This window comes from Tursiops truncatus, chromosome 8 (assembly GCF_011762595.2).
Source record: "Tursiops truncatus isolate mTurTru1 chromosome 8, mTurTru1.mat.Y, whole genome shotgun sequence".
NCBI lineage: Eukaryota > Metazoa > Chordata > Mammalia > Artiodactyla > Delphinidae > Tursiops > Tursiops truncatus.
This window is the reverse complement of record NC_047041.1, coordinates 104,778,571-104,795,446: the sequence shown is the minus strand read 5'-3', so window position 1 is coordinate 104,795,446 and position 16,876 is coordinate 104,778,571. Positions and strand designations below refer to the sequence as shown.

The 16,876-nt window shown below is 59.0% G+C and overlaps 1 long non-coding RNA gene across 1 annotated transcript; it reads right to left on the bottom strand.

The window, feature by feature from the left end:
• Positions 1-4,144: 4,144 nt before the first annotated feature.
• On the bottom strand, positions 4,145-8,645 carry LOC117313244 (uncharacterized). The gene is made up of 3 exons (XR_004527709.2): positions 8,216-8,645; positions 6,337-6,406; positions 4,145-4,933 (listed from the first exon to the last, which is right to left on the bottom strand). It is a non-coding gene; the product is annotated as an uncharacterized lncRNA (long non-coding RNA).
• Between the last annotated feature and the right edge of the window lie 8,231 nt (positions 8,646-16,876).

The window sequence follows — 16,876 nt, the reverse complement described above, 5'->3', positions numbered from 1 at the left end:
AAATGTTGAAAGGGGCAGGTGAAGCTCGCTGTGAGTGTCCTGGGGCTGCTGTAACAGACAACCACCATCTGGGAGCGCTTATGAAAGCAGAAGGGATTCCCTCCCGGCTCTGGAGCCAGAGTCTGTGATCAAGGCGTCGGCAGGGCTGCGTCCTCACACGAGGCTCTACGGGAGGGTCCTTCCTGCCTCTTCCAGCTTCTGAGGGCCCCAGGTGATCCCTGGCTTGTGGCCGGGTCCCTCCAGTCTCTGCTTTATTGACACCCGGCCTTCTCCCCTTGTGTGTCTGTGTCTCAAACCTCCCTCTCCTTTCTCTTATGAGGACCCCAGTCCTTGGATTTGGGGCCACCCTAAATCCACCATGATCTCAAGATCCTTAACTTAGTGATATCTGCATAGACCCTTTTTCCAAATAAAGTCACCTTCCCAGGTTCTGGGGGTTAGGCTGTGAACGGAGCTTTTGGGGGGCCGCTGTTCAGCCCCCTACTGTCGCTTTCAGCGTCCTTTCCGCAAGTGAACGAGGAACCAAGTGTGGGGCAAGGTGGGATGTGAAGTGAAAGGTAGAGATGGAGAGGGCAGGAAGGTGCCCGGTGGAGAGGGTGCTGGGAAGGCACCTGCAAGGGTGACATTTAAGCCCGGACTGGACGGCTGAGAAGGGACCACCCTGTGAAGAAGAGGCAGGGAGACTGTGGGCAGAGGGGCCCCCACCGCTGAAGGCCTGGGGTGTGGGGGCTGAGGTCCCAGTGTGTCCGGAGGGTGGCAGGTGCAGAGGATGGCGGGGAAAACTGTGGCCTGGCCAGTTTGGACTGTCCTGCAGAGGAAGCAGCCGTTCACCAGTAGCTGGGAGGCGCGGAGGGGCGTGTCCAGGGACGAGGTCCTGTGCTGGGGGGTCCGGCAGCCTCCTGTGACCCTGGATATGCCACCTCGCCTGTATTTCACCACCAGACCTTGTTCCTGCTGGATGGGGGGAGCAGCGTTGCAGGGGTCCTGGGAGGGTCAGGGTCCCCCTTCATCCGCCTGGAGCCCTGATGAGAGTTGTGTAAAGCAAGGTATGAAGCCAGGCAGCTCTATGGGGTGTTTGATGAAGACTTTGGGGCATCAGAAATCATTATTGGAGGCGCGGCCGCCTGCTCTGTGTGGCTCAAGACACAGCCTCGTGCGGGCCTCTGCTGGACCGCAGGCCGCACCTGGGGAGCCTGGAGCCTGGCCACAGTGTTCCCTTTTCCCGTGGCCCCTAACCGTTGGGCCATCCTACCAGGCGTGGCCCGGAGCCCTCCGTGTACGGAGCTGTGTCCAGAGCCCTGCTCCCCAGGCCTGGCACCACAGAGCGACACAGTAACGGGGTATCAAAAATCGTGGCGATTTTAACGGGTTTTTCTTTTAGACGGTGGATGCCAGGCTTCTGCTCCTTCGTGCCAGGGTCTTGACTGGGTCTTGTGGTCACATCAAAGCGACAGGTGCATGAAGTCCTGGCATCTTAGGGCTCACCTAAGGGGGGGATGGGGGACAGTAGACAAATGAATAGATAATCCGCTGGGAGAGGGAGGGCATGGAGGGGGAGCAGACCTGGGTGTATCCCTGGGCGAGGGGGTCGGAAGGCCTCTCGGAGGTGACAGAGCAGGGCTCTGTGGCATCTGGGGCACTGGAAGGACATTCCAGGCAGGGATGCTGTGAGGTTGGGTGGGGTGCCCACTTGGAGGGAGGTAAGGTGGGGCTACACGCAGGAGAAGCAGAGACGCGCCTGGGGGCCTGGGCCTGAGCCCAGGGGTCCCGAGGAAGCTGGGCTTCCATCCAACAAATGTCCCTTTCACTTAAGGTGGCCCCAGCTGCTGTCTAAGATGATGAGCCCAACTGGGGCAGTGGGGGGCAGGGGCGGCGGCGCCCCCCCAGGAGTTTGCAGCCCCGATGGACCGGCGTGAGTCCCACTTCACCTGGCCGTGCCGTGGGCTCGGGAGGGAGCTGGCTGAGCCCTTAGCGTGTGGCTCTGTGGGGAGACGGAGGGCGCAGGACCCCAGGCCTGGAGGGCGGGACCCTGAACCCAGACTGCCGGTGGAGCTGGGGCTGCCGTGGGAAGGGGCCTGGCTCTCTGGGACCTGGGCCCCCACTGGAAGTGGGATCATCCCCAGAGAGACCCTTGGCTGGCCATGGCAAGGTGGAGGCTGGCTCCCCGACTCTGAGACCCCTCCCCAGGTTGCACAGCAGTGGGGATGGGGCTCATGGCCGCCTCAGGACACAGCTCCCACCTCCCTCAGCAGAACAGCAAGGCGTCAGGGCCATGGGCTCTGGAGCCAGTGACGGCGGTTCAAATCCCTTCTCCCAGAAAATGACCAGCTGGCAGCCTGGGGTGAGTGCCTTCCATCCTGCTGAATCTTGCTTTTCTCCTCTAACGGGGGAGCTGAGGAGTCAAAGGTAGGGCTCACAGGCTAGCCCCCTGGGTCCTGGCTGTGTGACCTTAGGCCATTTACACCACCCCCATCTCTCCCCCACCCCCCAGGGCTTTATTTTCTTGAGTGAGTATTAAATGTGTCAATATACCAAGAGTGCCGACCCCTATGTTCACAGCTGCACTATTACAATAGCTATTACAAGCTATTACACTATTACAAGACATGGAAGCAAAACCTAAGTGTCCACAGATAGATGAATGGATGGAGAAGATGCGGTACATAGATACAATAGAATGCTACTCAGCCGTAAAAAGGAAAGAAATGATACCACTTGCAGCAACATGGATGGACACAGAGACGGTCATACTAAGTGAGGTAAGTCAGAAAGAGAAAGGCAAATACCATATGATATAGCTTATATGTGAAATCTAGAATATGACACAAATGAACTTATCTATGAAAGAGAAGCAGACATAGAGAATAGACTTGCGGTTCTTGTGTGTATATATATATATATATATATACGCCAAAGGTGCTTAGAACCCTGTTTGGTGACAAGAGTTTGACTACTTGTAACTATGAGTGTCAGTGCACAGGGTGAGCCAGCCACTGCCCTTAACGACCCAAATGTGGAGGGCTTAACACCGTGAAGATTATTTCTCTCTCACATCACAATCCAGTGCAGGAAGGTGAAGGACAGAGGGTCTGATCCACGAAGTCATCTGGGGATCCAGGCTCCTTCCAGCTTGTGGCCCTCTTAGGGCTTCAGAATCCTCCTCTTGGGTCCTCTGCAGATGGGGGATTCCAGGGAGGCTCCTCTGGGCCGGAATCTCCACCCACAGGCTGAGGCCACGCTAAGTGCAGGGAGGCTGGGACTCGTGGGCCGGCCCTGTGTCCAGGAGGAAAGAGGCCAGTCTGTGTTAGCCGTTATTGCTCTTACACCCTGCAGCAGCTGGATCGCCAGGCAAGGTGAGCGGCTGGAAGGGCCTGCGAGGGCCTGGCAGGCGAGCGTGTCAATCATCCTCCCGGTTACATCCCAGTCGGCTTTGCCATCCCCGAGCGAGGCTACAAGGGGAAGCTCAGCCCTCACAGGGCTCCCGGCGGCTCCCCCACCAGGAGCATGTACAGTATATGTCACCAGCACCTCTTTTAAATTCCTTAATCTTATTATTCCTTGGTGGGAAGCCTTGAACATTCTTTTCGTATTAAAAATAATAATAATAAAGCCTGACAAATTTCTTAAATAGCATTCTTTTTTTTTACCCTTGGTCTCCGGGAGGACCATTTCCTGCTGGGGCCAAGGATGGGGTCCCGCTGGGTGTCAAGGGAGTGAAAGCATTTCTCAAACAGGGTCTCCTGGCGGCCTCTTCTGGCCCACTTGCTGCCAGCCCAGGGGACAGAGCACAGGCTGTCTGCACAACTGAAGGCCCAGGAAACGCCTTGCCCCCTCCAATCCCCCTTCCCACCTACTGTAGAAGGTTCCTGGCTGTGCAGAGGCACTTTCTAAAATGCAGATCTCCAGGCCCCACCCCAGTTGCCCTGATGCAGATAGCCAAGCAGGAGAGGAATCTGAATTTTTAGCAGGTGCCCGGGAGATGCCAACGCGATCTGTCCGCGGCCTGGAATCTGGGAAGCCGGGCTGTGGAGGACAGCGGGATGAGTCTGGACACAGCCCGGCTTCTGGGACCATGACTGTCTGGCAGGAAAGGTAAGACAGGACCCCTATCGGCTGAAAAAAAAAAAAGTACAACCGAAAAGTTGTTTATGTTTTATTCGGTGGACTTGCTGAGAACTCAAGCCCCAGAGGCAGCCTCTCGGACAGCCCTGAGGAACTGCCCCAGAGAGGCAGGGGCGAAACCAGGATGTACAGGGGGTTTTGAGACAAAAACCAGGTAGTCGGTACATCAAGAGATTACTGTTAATTAAAGAAAACCCAGACATCTCAAGTTAACGAATTCAGCACTTTTTTATGTCTGGGAAGATGCAAGAGTCTGGCTTGATTGAAATCATCGCTTTGATAAGCACCTCAGCTATCTAGGGCCAGCATCCCGCTTTGCTCCATCCTGAGTCCTTTCAGGGTGCACACTGGGGTGTCGCGGCTGCAGTGCCTGCTGTCTTGACGGCTGCAGCATCATTTGTTTCCCAATACGGGGGCGACATTCTTCGTCCACACCCCAGTCAGAAGCACCACGTGGGAGCACGGCTACGGGCAATGGCCCGTGAGCAGAACCCGGCTTCCAGCTGCATCCGGGGCCCTGTGCGTTCTGGTGTTGTGTCTTTGTGGATTCCATTTTACAGATGTGAAGACAGGATTCTTGAAGGCCAGTCACCCGGTCCAGTCACCCATAAGCAGTGGAGCGGGGCTCGAGTCCCCAGATACCACCATCTCTTGGGCCTAGAACTCAGACTGTCCGAGGCATGAGCAACTACCATTGAAGGTGGTGGTGTGTGTGCCTCTCTCCTCGGGGGCTGCACGCGTGGCCATCTGTCTGAGCCGAGGAGCCAGCCGGCGCCGCGCAGGTCCCTCCAGAGGCCACACGGATCCCCACCTGCATTTTTAAAAAATTTTGAGGTCAAATTCACATAACATAAAATTAATCATTTTCAGGTCAACAGTGCAGCGGCTTTGTGTGGTATGACCACCATCTCTATCAGGTTCAAAACATTTTCATTACCCCCAAAGGAAACCCCCACACCTGTTACGTAATCACTCCCCGTTTTCCCTAACCCCAAGCTCTGGCAGCAGCCCTCAATCTGCGTCTGTCCCTGTGGATTTGCCAACTCTGAATGTTTCATATAAATGGGATTGTGCGACGTGTAGCCTTTTGAGTCTGGCTACTTTCACTGAGCAGAACGGTTTCCAGGGTCATCCCTGCCGTAACGGTGCCGATGTTTCATTCCTTCCCATGCGCACTCTTGCTTCCTACCCCTGGAGAGCAAGGAGCTGCCCTGGGGAAGATGGCTGGGCAGGCGGGATGCTGCCCCCCGGGGGGCGGGGAGGGCGTTTTCTTTAGGCCCAGGCCTCTGTCCTGGCTTCTTCTGCCCACCCCCAGGTGAACCCAGGGAACAGGAAAGCACAGATGCATCTCTGATGTAGAGGGCATGGGGCAGCGAATGGATCACTGCAAGCCTCGAGCTGGGATCTGACTCCTTCCTTTCCTCCAGCCCCGGGAGGTGGTGCATCTGTCAGCAATTTGGCCTTTTATAAATAACCTGACTGGATTTTGTTTGAAAGCACCATTTGTTGGGGGGGGGGGGGGGGGCGGGGCGGGCTGCTCCAGGCTCTGCTTATCCTTCAAACCAATTTCCTCCTGAAACGGTCTCAGCCCGGGCAGCGATGCTTGTCTGCTGTATGGTGACTGCCTTCCCACCAGACCTGGCGCTCAGACTCCAACCAAAGCCGGTCCCTGGTCCTGGGGAGACAGAGCTGGATCCTCACTTCCCAGATGAGGGCCCACGGCATCCTCCTGTCCCGTGGAGCAGGGAAGTTGCCTCCCTGCCCCTGCTCCTTGCCTTCTAGAATCTTGTCCAGGGCGGCCCTTCAATCCCACAGTCCCGGCCCCGGGCAGGATGTCAGAGCCCGGGGCACCCAATCCCTCTGCATCTTCCCGTGTTTTGAGAACTGTGATGGGTCTGGAGTGAGAGAAGCTCATCTCAGTGCCTGAAGACAGGCCGGGCTGGTGGGAATTCTTATGCAGGAGCACCTTCCTGTCGCTGCCCTTTCCGGGGCCCCTGATGGACCACAGGTTCTGGCCAGTCGTGAGGCGTGACCCCCCGCACTGATGACAGGAGGAAACCATTTATCGTCACGGAAGGATCTGGCTCCTGGCGTGTTTATCCAGAGGAAGGAAATAAGCTCTTTTCATCTCCTCCGAGCGGTGTCTGGCCCACTCGGCCGTCCGATCTGTCAGCGGGGGGAATTTTAAATAACGTGTCCTGGGTTTGTCGGTACCTGTTTCGTGTCTGCCTCGGAGCTCTCAGCTCATCACTTCCTGGGTGTTGCACTTCACTGCCGCTTCCTCCTTTAAATAAACTCCGTCATAAATTTAATGCTTGTCAGAGCCGAGTTTAGAAATCTGGGCCAGCCACATGCGCCGGCGAGGCAGGGCTCTCTCCTCAGGCCGGCGTCCAGTGTGGCCGACGCGGGACACCTGGGGGAGTGCGGGCTGCGGGCTGCGATGCCGGCTGTGGTCGGGGAGGCTTGCAGGCTTGGGGAGGATGTGGTTTGTTTTTCCACATTTCGAAGCCAGGGAACTAGTGAAAAATCTCACCTGGCAACTGGCACGGAAATTGCTGGAGGGCAGTCGCACAAACCCAACAGCCTGTGTCAGTCTGCATCTCATGGCCAACAAGATTGTTGAGCTAAGAGTGCCTCCCATGGTGTTCATACCCAGGCAAAGTGACAGAGGAGTGAGGCCGTAAGACTAGCAGCTTCCCATCCAAACATCCATCTATCAAACCTCCATCCATCCATCTAGCAAACATCCATCCATCCATCCATCCATCTATCTACCCAACATCCAGCTTCCTAACCGTCCATCCACTGAGGCGCTGTCATCTCACATGTCCCTATGGACTGGACACCTTGCAGCCCCAAGAGAACAATGCCCCAGGGAACCCCTTGTCTGTGGGTAGAGGGGACTTTGGTCTTGGGGGTGATGGGGGATCTTGGGGAGTTAGGGGGCAGCTTCCAGGAGGAAAGAGATGCCCCATGCTACCGCAGCTCTTGAAGAGGGTGGGGTTCAAAGAATGAATCCCTTTCTGCCCCCACCCACCACCTGCTATCTCACAGGTCCGGGGTAACCAGAGTTAACGGCGGGTTCTCCGTATCTGCTGCATTACTGTCCTGGGACTCTCGAAACAAAGTACCACGAATGGAGTGGCTTAAACAACAGAAATTTCTTCTTTCATGGTTCTGGAGGCTTGAAGCCTGAGGTCCAGGTGTGGGCAGGCTGGTGCTTCCCCTAAGCTGCTCGGGGTGGCCCATCCAGGCCTCTCTCCTGGGTCCTCTGGCTCCTGTCCTCGTGGCTGTGTCATGCCAGTCTTCACATGCGCTCTCCCTGTGTGAGCGTCTGTCTCCGTTTCCCCTCGTTATAAGGACACCACTCATATTGGCTTAGGGGCCACCATGCCCCAGTACGACCTCATCTTAGCTAATTACATCTGCAATGACCCTATTTCCAAATAAGGTCATATTCTGAGGTAATGGGGGTTGTGGGGTTGTGGGTTGTGGGGACACATTTCAACCATAACATCTGCAGACGCTAAAATCCCTCTTAGCGTGGAAAGGGGCCGCTGGGAACCCTGACCCTCTGTTGCCCTCCGACGCCCCCTCACACGGGCCCCTAGAGGAGCAGGTTCTGGCCACCAGGAACTACACAACCCCGCTCAGGGTCAGGGTCAGGGTCAAGGTCAGGGTCAGGGCGTTCACATCCCTGTGGGACCTCAGTCCAGGTGCCCTGCTAAGTCCAGAGGCCTCTTGCAGGGAAGGCGTCAGGACATGATCAGGGCACCCAGCTCCACCTTCTACCTCCCCCAGGCCATGCCCAGCAGCCTTGGGTCCCCTGGGCCTTCTGGAGTGGTAAGTTCCCAGAACCAACCCGAGAATGCTGTTCCTAGAGCAGATGTTTGGGGACACGCTCTGTCTGTTCTCAGGTCCCAGGCCTCCACCTGCTTCTACCTGGAGGCCGTGCAGCTCTGGGCGCCCTGAGAGTCCAGGAGCTGTGCCCAGAGCCAGCAGCTGGCTTGAGGCCACCTCGGTGACAGCTGATGAGGCCACGCGGAGGAGACATCGGGGCAGGGGACAGTTAGAGGTGCTGCTGGAGTATTACCGTCAGTCTCCCTGGAGGGCACCGTGCCCAAACCGAGGCTGCGGAAATAAGGAGCCGGCTTTCCACACACCCGTCATCTGGAGAGGATTGCTCAAACCCTAGTCCGGCTCTCAGGCGGGCACAGCGATGCAGACACCTGCTTCTGGCCCCGTCCCTGTTCCTTAACCCCTGGGCACACCGGGGACTTTCCAGCCTCTGGGCCTTGGTCCGCGGTGCCCTGCACTCCCTGGGCGTGTGCCGTGCCACCCCTTCCGGCAGCTGAATCCACCCATCAGGAAGCCACGCCCACCCTCTTGTTCAGTCACATCTCACCGCGGGCCAGGGGCCTGGCTCTCCCAGCCCCGCCTCCCCCAGGGTCCCTGGCTGGCGGCACACAGCCGAGAGCGCTGGTCAAGGGCTCAGCGCTCCTGTGGTCTTGGAGGCCTGCCGTGGGTGGGCAGCAAGACCAAGGCCACAGACGGGGCCCCGCAGGCCGAGAGTCCCCAGCCTGCAGCCCGCTCTCAGCGTGCCCTCTGCCCCCCTGGCCACTCCCCCTCCCAGTCTAAGCCTGGCCTCCTTCCCCTTCCTGTCGGGGTCACCGGCTATATCTGTTGAAGGGAAATACGTTTATCTTCTGACAAATGGTGGTGGTGAGTCTGGGGTCCTGAGAAACCAGGAAGCTGTGAGTGACCCAGGAACCCAGTGCCCCTTCCCCACCTGTCGGAATTGGGGAGGGGGTCAACGTCTCAGTAGCGGATCCCACAGGACAAGCATCTCATGACTGGAGGTGAGCTGTGAGCTAGAACCTCAGAGGCTGCCCCGGACTCCTCGGGCCCCTGGGGAGGCAGCTCTGCCCCGTCTCCTGGGGAGGGGGATGGAGCTCAGATATGCCTGGGGCTGCAGGACCTACCCTTGGCCAGGGACCCAGCACGGGGCCTGGACCGAGCCTTGCCTTACCTCTCCCCAGCCATGCGCTGCGGGTGCAACGTAGAGATGGTCCTTCCCAGAGAGCGTGAGGACGCTCCCCACCATCTCCCACTGATGGCACAGGGCTTGGGAGGCTCACGGGCTGCAAGCTCTTTGCAGACACACTTTGTGGGGCAGGATGCGCGCATCAAGTTTCCGGGAGGTGGAGGGGGCACCGCTCCTCCCCGCGCCCCTGCTGCACCCCTGCTGCACCCCTGCTGCGGCTGAGGAAACAGACGAAAAGAAGGAAAAGGGCCCAAGCTGGTCCTCCTGGGGGGCCCGGCACACACCGGCTTGCTGGGAGCTCTGGAGAGGCTCCAAGGCTGGAGGGGGGAGGGGGACCCCGAGGGAGGACTCACCCCAGAAGGGGGCCTCACCCCAGGAGGAGCTCAGGACACAGGGAGCCTCCGGGTGTCGCTGGGGAGGAAGAACCCCGGGGGTGACGACACAGAGAGGATCCTAGAACGCTGGGGTGCCGTGTGTGTGCATGTGAGTGGGTGTGTGCACGTGTGTGAGTGTGCCGTGTGTCTGGGCACATGTGCACGTGTGAGTGCCGGTATGTGCACGTGTGTGTGTGCACGTGTGTGAGTGTGCCGTGTGTGAGTGTGCCGTGTGTCTGGGCATGTGTGCACGTGTGTGTGCGTGCACGTGTGTGAGTGTGCCGTGTGTCTGGGCATGTGTGCACGTGTGAGTGCCGGTATGTGCACGTGTGTGTGTGCACGTGTGTGAGTGTGCTGTGTGTCTGGGCATGTGTGCACGTGTGTGTGCGTGCACGTGTGTGAGTGTGCCGTGTGTGAGTGTGCCGTGTCTGGGCATGTGTGCACGTGTGCGTGCGTGCACGTGTGTGAGTGTGCCGTGTGTCTGGGCATGTGTGCACGTGTGAGTGCCGGTATGTGCCCACGTGTGTGAGTGTGCCATGTGTCTGGGCATGTGTGCACGTGTGTGTGCGTGCACGTGTGTGAGTGTGCCATGTGTGAGTGTGCCGTGTGTCTGGGCACGTGTGCACGTGTGAGTGCCGGTATGTGCACGTGTGTGTGTGCACGTGTGTGAGTGTGCCGTGTGTGAGTGTGCCGTGTGTCTGGGCATGTGTGCACGTGTGAGTGCCGGTATGTGCACGTGTGTGAGTGTGCCGTGTGTCTGGGCATGTGTGCACGTGTGAGTGCCGGTATGTGCACGTGTGTGTGTGCACGTGTGTGAGTGTGCTGTGTGTCTGGGCATGTGTGCACGTGTGTGTGCGTGCACGTGTGTGAGTGTGCCGTGTGTCTGGGCATGTGTGCACGTGTGAGTGCTGGTATGTGCACGTGTGTGCCCACGTGTGTGAGTGTGCCGTGTGTGAGTGTGCCGTGTGTCTGGGCACGTGTGCACGTGTGTGTGTGAAACGTGTGTGAGTGTGCCTGGGCATGTGTGCACGTGTGTGTGTGTGCACGTGTGTGTGTGCCGTGTGTCTCGGCATGTGTGCACGTGTGTGTGTGCACGTGTGTGGGAGCACCAGGGAGCCGGGCCAGCTGGAGTGAAGGGCTGTGAGCGGAGCATAGCCCAGGAGGTCCATCACCCTTGGAGGCTCCACCATCCGGGCGCTAGGGGCCCCCCAGTCCGCTCTGGGCGAGGCCTGGTGTGAACCAGGGGGACAGCAGCCTGGGGGAGGGGGGAAGCCAGGACGGGGTCAAGGAAGGGGGGCTCAGGAAGGGGGTTGGGGAGCATAAAGGCGGAGCATTTCACAGCAGGAACCCAGGCCAGGAGGACGGTCCACCAGGGCCTTTCAAGCTTCTAGTCAATCTTGGGAGCCACTCCTTAGGTGGGAACAGGGACGTAGTGTCTGGAAAGGGCCAGGCAGGCTTTCAGAGCCCACATCCCGCGAACCCAGAGGCCTCTGCCCTTGGCGGGTGGGGTGGGTGCAGCTGGGTCCCCCAAGGAAGGCTCAGCAGTGAGGGGCAATGCTGCCCCCTGGTGGTGGAGAGAACCTCTGTCAATCGGCCTGTAACATTAAATTTTCCATCGCACAACTTCGCCTCAAGGCCCTCGGAGGCTGAGGAAGAAAGCGTGTTCACACAAGACCTCCCGAGTGAGGCTGAGTGACCCAGCGGCCTTGTGTTGGGGGGCGGGGGGACATTATTACACGTCATCCTCCAACGCCCTCGAAGGCAGGGCTGCTGGCCTGTTTACAGACGCCTGGCCTGGGCGCTCTGCCTGCAGCTGACAGAATCCAGACTTAACCCCAGTCCCCCACGTGACCCCCAGCCCCACCCTTCCCATTTACAAACGGGGAAACTGAGGCTCAGGGGGTGGAATGACCATCCCAGACACCTGCGTCGGAGGGTCACCCTTCCCCGAAGATTTCACCCCAATGGTCCGGGGCCCTAAGCAGATGCCTCGTGGGGAAGTCTTGTGGGGTGAAGGGCATGCTGCAGCGGGCCCCCAGGAAAGCCTGGAGAAAGTCCTGGCTAGCTGAGTGTTTGTGTTCTGGTGGCCAGTGCCCTGGGATCTGGAATAATACTACCTGCTTCAAAAAACCGGTGTCAGAATAGAAATCCTCAGGAGGGCAACACCCACGGCATGCAGTTGGTGCCTATTATTATAATAAGTCCCTTGGGCACCAGCGGTGCACAGGGTCTGTGGTAGGCTGAAAAAAGGACACCCCCAAGGATATCCACATCTTAATGCCCAGAACCCAGGTCACATATGTGACCTTATGTGGCAAAAGAGACTTTTTGGGTGTGATGAACTTGAAGAGTGGAGAGGCGAGCTTTTCTTGGGTCCCCCAGGTGGGCCCCACGTCATCACGAGGGTCCTTACAAGAGGGAGGCAGGAGGGTCAGAGTCAGAGAAAAGATGTGACGCTGAAGCAGAGGCTGGAGGGAGGGAGAGAGATTCGGAGACGCTGCACTGCTGCCTTTGAAGAGGGAGGAGGGGGCCACACACCAAGGCACGTGGGCGACTCCAGAAGCTGGAGAAGGCAAGGAATGGGTTCTCCCCGGAGCCTCCCGAGGGAACCAGCCTTGCTGATGCCTCGATTTTAGCCCAGGGAGACGTCTGATTTCTAGAAGCGCAAGAGAATAAATCCGCGTCGTTTCAAGTCGGTAAGACTGTGGTCATTTGTGACAGCAGCGTGGGACACGAAGGCAGGTCCCGTTCTAGGAAGTGGGTTACCGTCCTCTAAATGAAGGGGGTCACGAGCCCCCCTCTGCCCAGACCCCAAAGCCAGCCCGAGGCAGTCTTGTGGGGACACTGAAGCAGCCTCAGTTCTCCCTGGCTGTCCAAGGAGGGGGCAAAGGCTGGGGGCCAGGGGCTTAGGACCCAGAGCCCCCAGAGAGCTCTTGATAGCGAGATGGCCTCGCCGTGGCCTGTCCCTGCTCCTCCCAGCCAGAGCCTGCCAAGAGAGACCCAGTGGGAAATGATAGAACGTTCTTTTGGACATGTGTCCTCCTATTTTTAAACTGTTGCTTTTTCCCCCTGTAACGTTTTGCATGTTGGAAAAGGCCTGGGAGCCTTGGTCCCCAGTCTGTCTGAAATTATCTCGGGTGGCACAGGGTCCTGGCCTTTCACGCCCTGTCTCCACGGTCAGCAAGCGCATCTGCCTGGCACGGAAGAGTCCTAGCCCCACTTTGTGGAGGGAAACTCCAGGCTCGGGAGCAGACGTGGCTGGGCCAGCGTCACCAGGCTCACGAAGGGGCAGGGGCCTCATCCAGACCCAGGTCCCCTGAAGCTTCCGGCTTTTTCCCACGACACCATGCTGCCCCCCAGCGGCGGGTCTAGTTTTTCGGAGAGTGCAGAGCTAGCCACAGCCCCCAGGGTCAGATCCAGACCTGGAGACAGGAGTCAATCAGGGAATACGGTTTGTGCTGCTCGGAGCACAGCGTAGGCTGGCTGGGAGCTGGCATCCCCTGCGTCGGGGAAGCGGGGCTGGAGCATGAGAAAGCCCAGGAGTCTAGGAACCGGGTTGCAATTGATTTCCATTTGCGGCCTTAAAAGTAAAACAATGTGTGTTTCGTGTCTTTGCTCAATGCAAGACTCGAGTAGGCATTGAGTCCTCTTATGTGCTGGGGTCTGGACACGGAGCAGAGAATGGTCTTGCCGTTGAGGAAGGGCACTCCAGAGGCAGCGTTATGGAGGTTGAGAGGCAGGAGGGTGACTTTCTGGGGGAAAGGCATTCCGGGCAGACAGAACAGCAAGTGCAAAGGTCCTGAGGCCAGAACTAGCCCGCCAGGCTTGAGGAACAGCGAGAAAGCCAGAGTGGCTGGTGCAGGGTGAGGGGCACATCGAGGGGGTATGAGGTAATGGAGAGGTGGGCAGGGACTAGTCGGGGGGCGTGGAGGCCGTAGTGAGGAGTTGGGAGCAAGTACTGCGGGGGTTGTTTTTAAGGGTGTGTCCTTGCAGTCTGGAAGGCCGGTGGAGTCACAGGCTGTTTAGATTTGGGTAGGGAAGCTCTGGTGAATGCAGTCCTTTCCTCTGGCCTTGCAAAAGTAGGTTTACTGCTGCAAAACCCACCTGCAATATTGAAATTGCCACAGAAGGATGCAATTTGCTTTTCAAATCTGACCTTCTCCCGTTGCTTGCCTCCTTTTCCCCCACTGAAACCAGGTTTTCGCATGAGGCGTCATTGGATAACACGGGGTTCCGTGAAAATGCAGTTTTGCTCTCACAGAACTGGTGCTGGTGATTCTTGACAGTTCCTGATGTTGCCCCTCCCCCGCCCCAGCCGTGGAGCATGGCCGGAGCCCCTCCACCTGAGGGATGTCTCCTAGGCATCCCCCGGGGCGGGGGGGAGCAGAGCCCTGTTACTCACAAGACAGCCCTGCCCCACACAGCTCCCTTTTCATCCTCTAAACCATCCTGACCCAGGGCTGTGAGCCCGCATTGGGCCGGAAGTTTCGGGGAGAACAGAGCAGGAGAAACTTCACATTCAACGTCAGAGTCCCCAGAAACAGCCTCAGCTCCTGCTTTCTTTGCACGCGGCACGGCCCAGACACCAAACTCAACACCTTGTCTGTATTGACTACAGAATCCCCACACCAGCTCTTCTTACAGACAAGGAAACTGAGGCATAGAGCGATTGAAGGCTGGGCAGGGGTCCTGCAGACAGCGGTGCCCGCAATCTGCAGGGAGAGCAGCGTTTGCCATCCCCTCTGCCTCTTGGGTGCGGGGCACAGCACGCCGCTGCCCTGGCCACACGTCTCCGAGGCCCCAGCCCCTCGCCCCCTCCTCCCCTCCCTTCAGCCCTGGTCTCCAGGCGCTCACTCTCCCATCTCTGTTGCAGTCCCAGCGGCTTAATCCTTCTTCACTTTGTCCCCTTGTTCATATGTGCCAGGACCTCAGCTCCTCCAGGTCCGAGGAGGCATCAAATGCTTGACGACATGGAGTTGGTTTCCTTTGCATTATTTGTTTACTGTCCTCTTCCTCTGAGCTGATGAGGTCCTGAGGGTAGGGGGCCCCGTCCCCAAGGGTGGAGACCACGCCTGTCTTGCTGACCACCATCTCCCCGGCACCTAGCACAGGCCTGGACATAGTAGGTGCCCAGTGAGTGTTTGCTGGAGGAAAGGACATGTGAACAGACACGCAAGAGTGTGCACGCATGCCCTGTCGTGGAATGTGACGTTTGCACTGTCTCGATCTTTTCAAAGAAGTTTCATGTCAGGGAAGGCTGAGGGCAGAAAGGATTAGTGAAACAACATCTAGGGAATGGTCTAGGCTCTGTGCATGACACCAGTCTCCTATTCTGACTCCACCTTCCTTCAACTTCTTTCCCTTTTGCCCTGGCTGCTAGGAAGCTCAGAGCCAGTTTGTGTAACCCAGGGCTGAAACAGCTCCCTGGGGCCCTGGAAAGCCTACCCCTCCTCTTCCCCACCCCGTCCCCTCTCTGCTCAGCTCCTGCTTGTTCTGACTTGCTTTCTATCTCCCTTTTATTGCCTGACACCTCCAGTGCTGTGGAGGGTGGGCAGGTGAGCAAGAGGGAGAGGCCTCAGAGGGAAGCGGTGCTGGGGGGAGGGGACAGAGGCGGGAGGCCCCACCCCTCAGGGCCGATCCTTGGTGCCCTGGATTGCCCGCTGGGGCTTCCTGTACCTCCAGGAGCCAGCTCCAGAATCCAGCAAGGACATGCAGATAAGATCTCGCCAGATAAGGGATCCCTTGACCTTGGGCATGGAAGGAGACAGCAGGGCTTTAACCACATTCTCCTGGCATCAGACTTACACAGGAATAAAAATACCAGGTGTGCTGGGTGTGGAGCTTCCAGAGAGACTTCCCAGCCTGGCACCGCCTGGCCGCCGACACCACTCAAAGGTGAAGAGCAACAGGAAGTTCCAAACCTGACCCCACCCCACGTGCAGGAGAGGCGGCCTCGGAGGCCCCCCAACTCCCCCACCCCACCCCGGCCCCCACCTAACAGCTGCCCGGTCTCCCCGCGTCTCGGTTTCCGCATCTGAAAAACGGAGCCACAACCAGAGCCCCCGCCCCAGGTGGGGACGACAGAGCTTTGGAACGGACTCAGGCCAGCGGCGGGAGAGGATGTGCTGACTCAGGGGGACTCCTGGGCTCCGCTGATGCGCCCGGCTGTTCTCGGTCTGGGACCACTCTGCTCCCCGTGAGGGGACTCGTGGGGCCCGGCTGCACAGCAGGCTCCACCCCTCGATGCACTTCTGCAGCCGAGCTGGAGGCTGGGGCTGGTGGCCACAGTGCCGTGGGCTCGGGCTGCTGTCCGGCTGCCTCCCTCTCAGAGTGTGGGTGGTTCCTCACCCCTTCTGTCCTCACAACAGGTGCTCGGAAGGGCTTTCTCCATCGACTGGACTCTCCCAGCGCCCAGGCCCAGGTGGGAGAAGGGCAGAGCGGGGGACCTCGGCCTGGGTCTGAGCCACAGCTGCGCCACCTGTTCCCACGGAGTCTAGCCCCCATTCCCACATCTGAGCGGGGCCCCGGGAGCAGCCCCACAGAGTCGCATTCAAGGCTGTAGGGACAGGGGCTTCAGGAAGGGGGCTGCTTCTGCCCGCCCCCAGCCTGGCCCAGCGCTGGGTACCTGGGGCAGCTGAGCAGACACCGTTCGCCTGTGCATGCAGGGTGCTGTCGGTGCCCCCAGTGACCCTGCCCCAGAGAGGGGGCTCTTGGAGTCCTTCGAGGCCCCCTGGCAGGTGCCCACCTGGGAGTCTCTTGGGCAGGAGTTGACACCCTCCACCCCCCAGGAGACAGAGATACCAGCAGGGGCCCTGCTTGGACAGGAGACCCCCGGGGAGATGTTCTGTCGGAATGAGGGACTCCTGGCCTGAGACAAACTGGAGATGCCCACACCGCGGTTCCAGAGACTGCCCACCAGGGGGCAGCACCTGCCTGGGGACTGGAGTCCCGAGAGGGCAGCGCTACCCCCGCCTCCTCACTCATAGACGCTGCTGGAATCTCTTGCGCGGCTGGCCCCCAGGAAGCTGGCCTCTGCCGCCAGCACGGCAGGGTTGCGGGATTGCCCCCTCCCACTCATCCCCCAACCCTGGGGCTCAGAGGGTGGTGCCCCGCCTCCCGGCTCCCAGGCTTGGGGGCAGCTCTGAGGGCGAGAGGCTTCCTTCCTGCTAAGCCACCCACGGCCCTGGACTGCCACCCAGCCCCTGGCCCCTCCGGGTTCGGGAGAAGGGCGGGAGGCCTGCCCCATACTAGGCTGGGCCACAGGTGGACCTCGGAACGCCAGGAGCCGCTCTAGAGCAGAGATCAAGGCAGGTGGACGGCAGAAACGGCCTCTGGG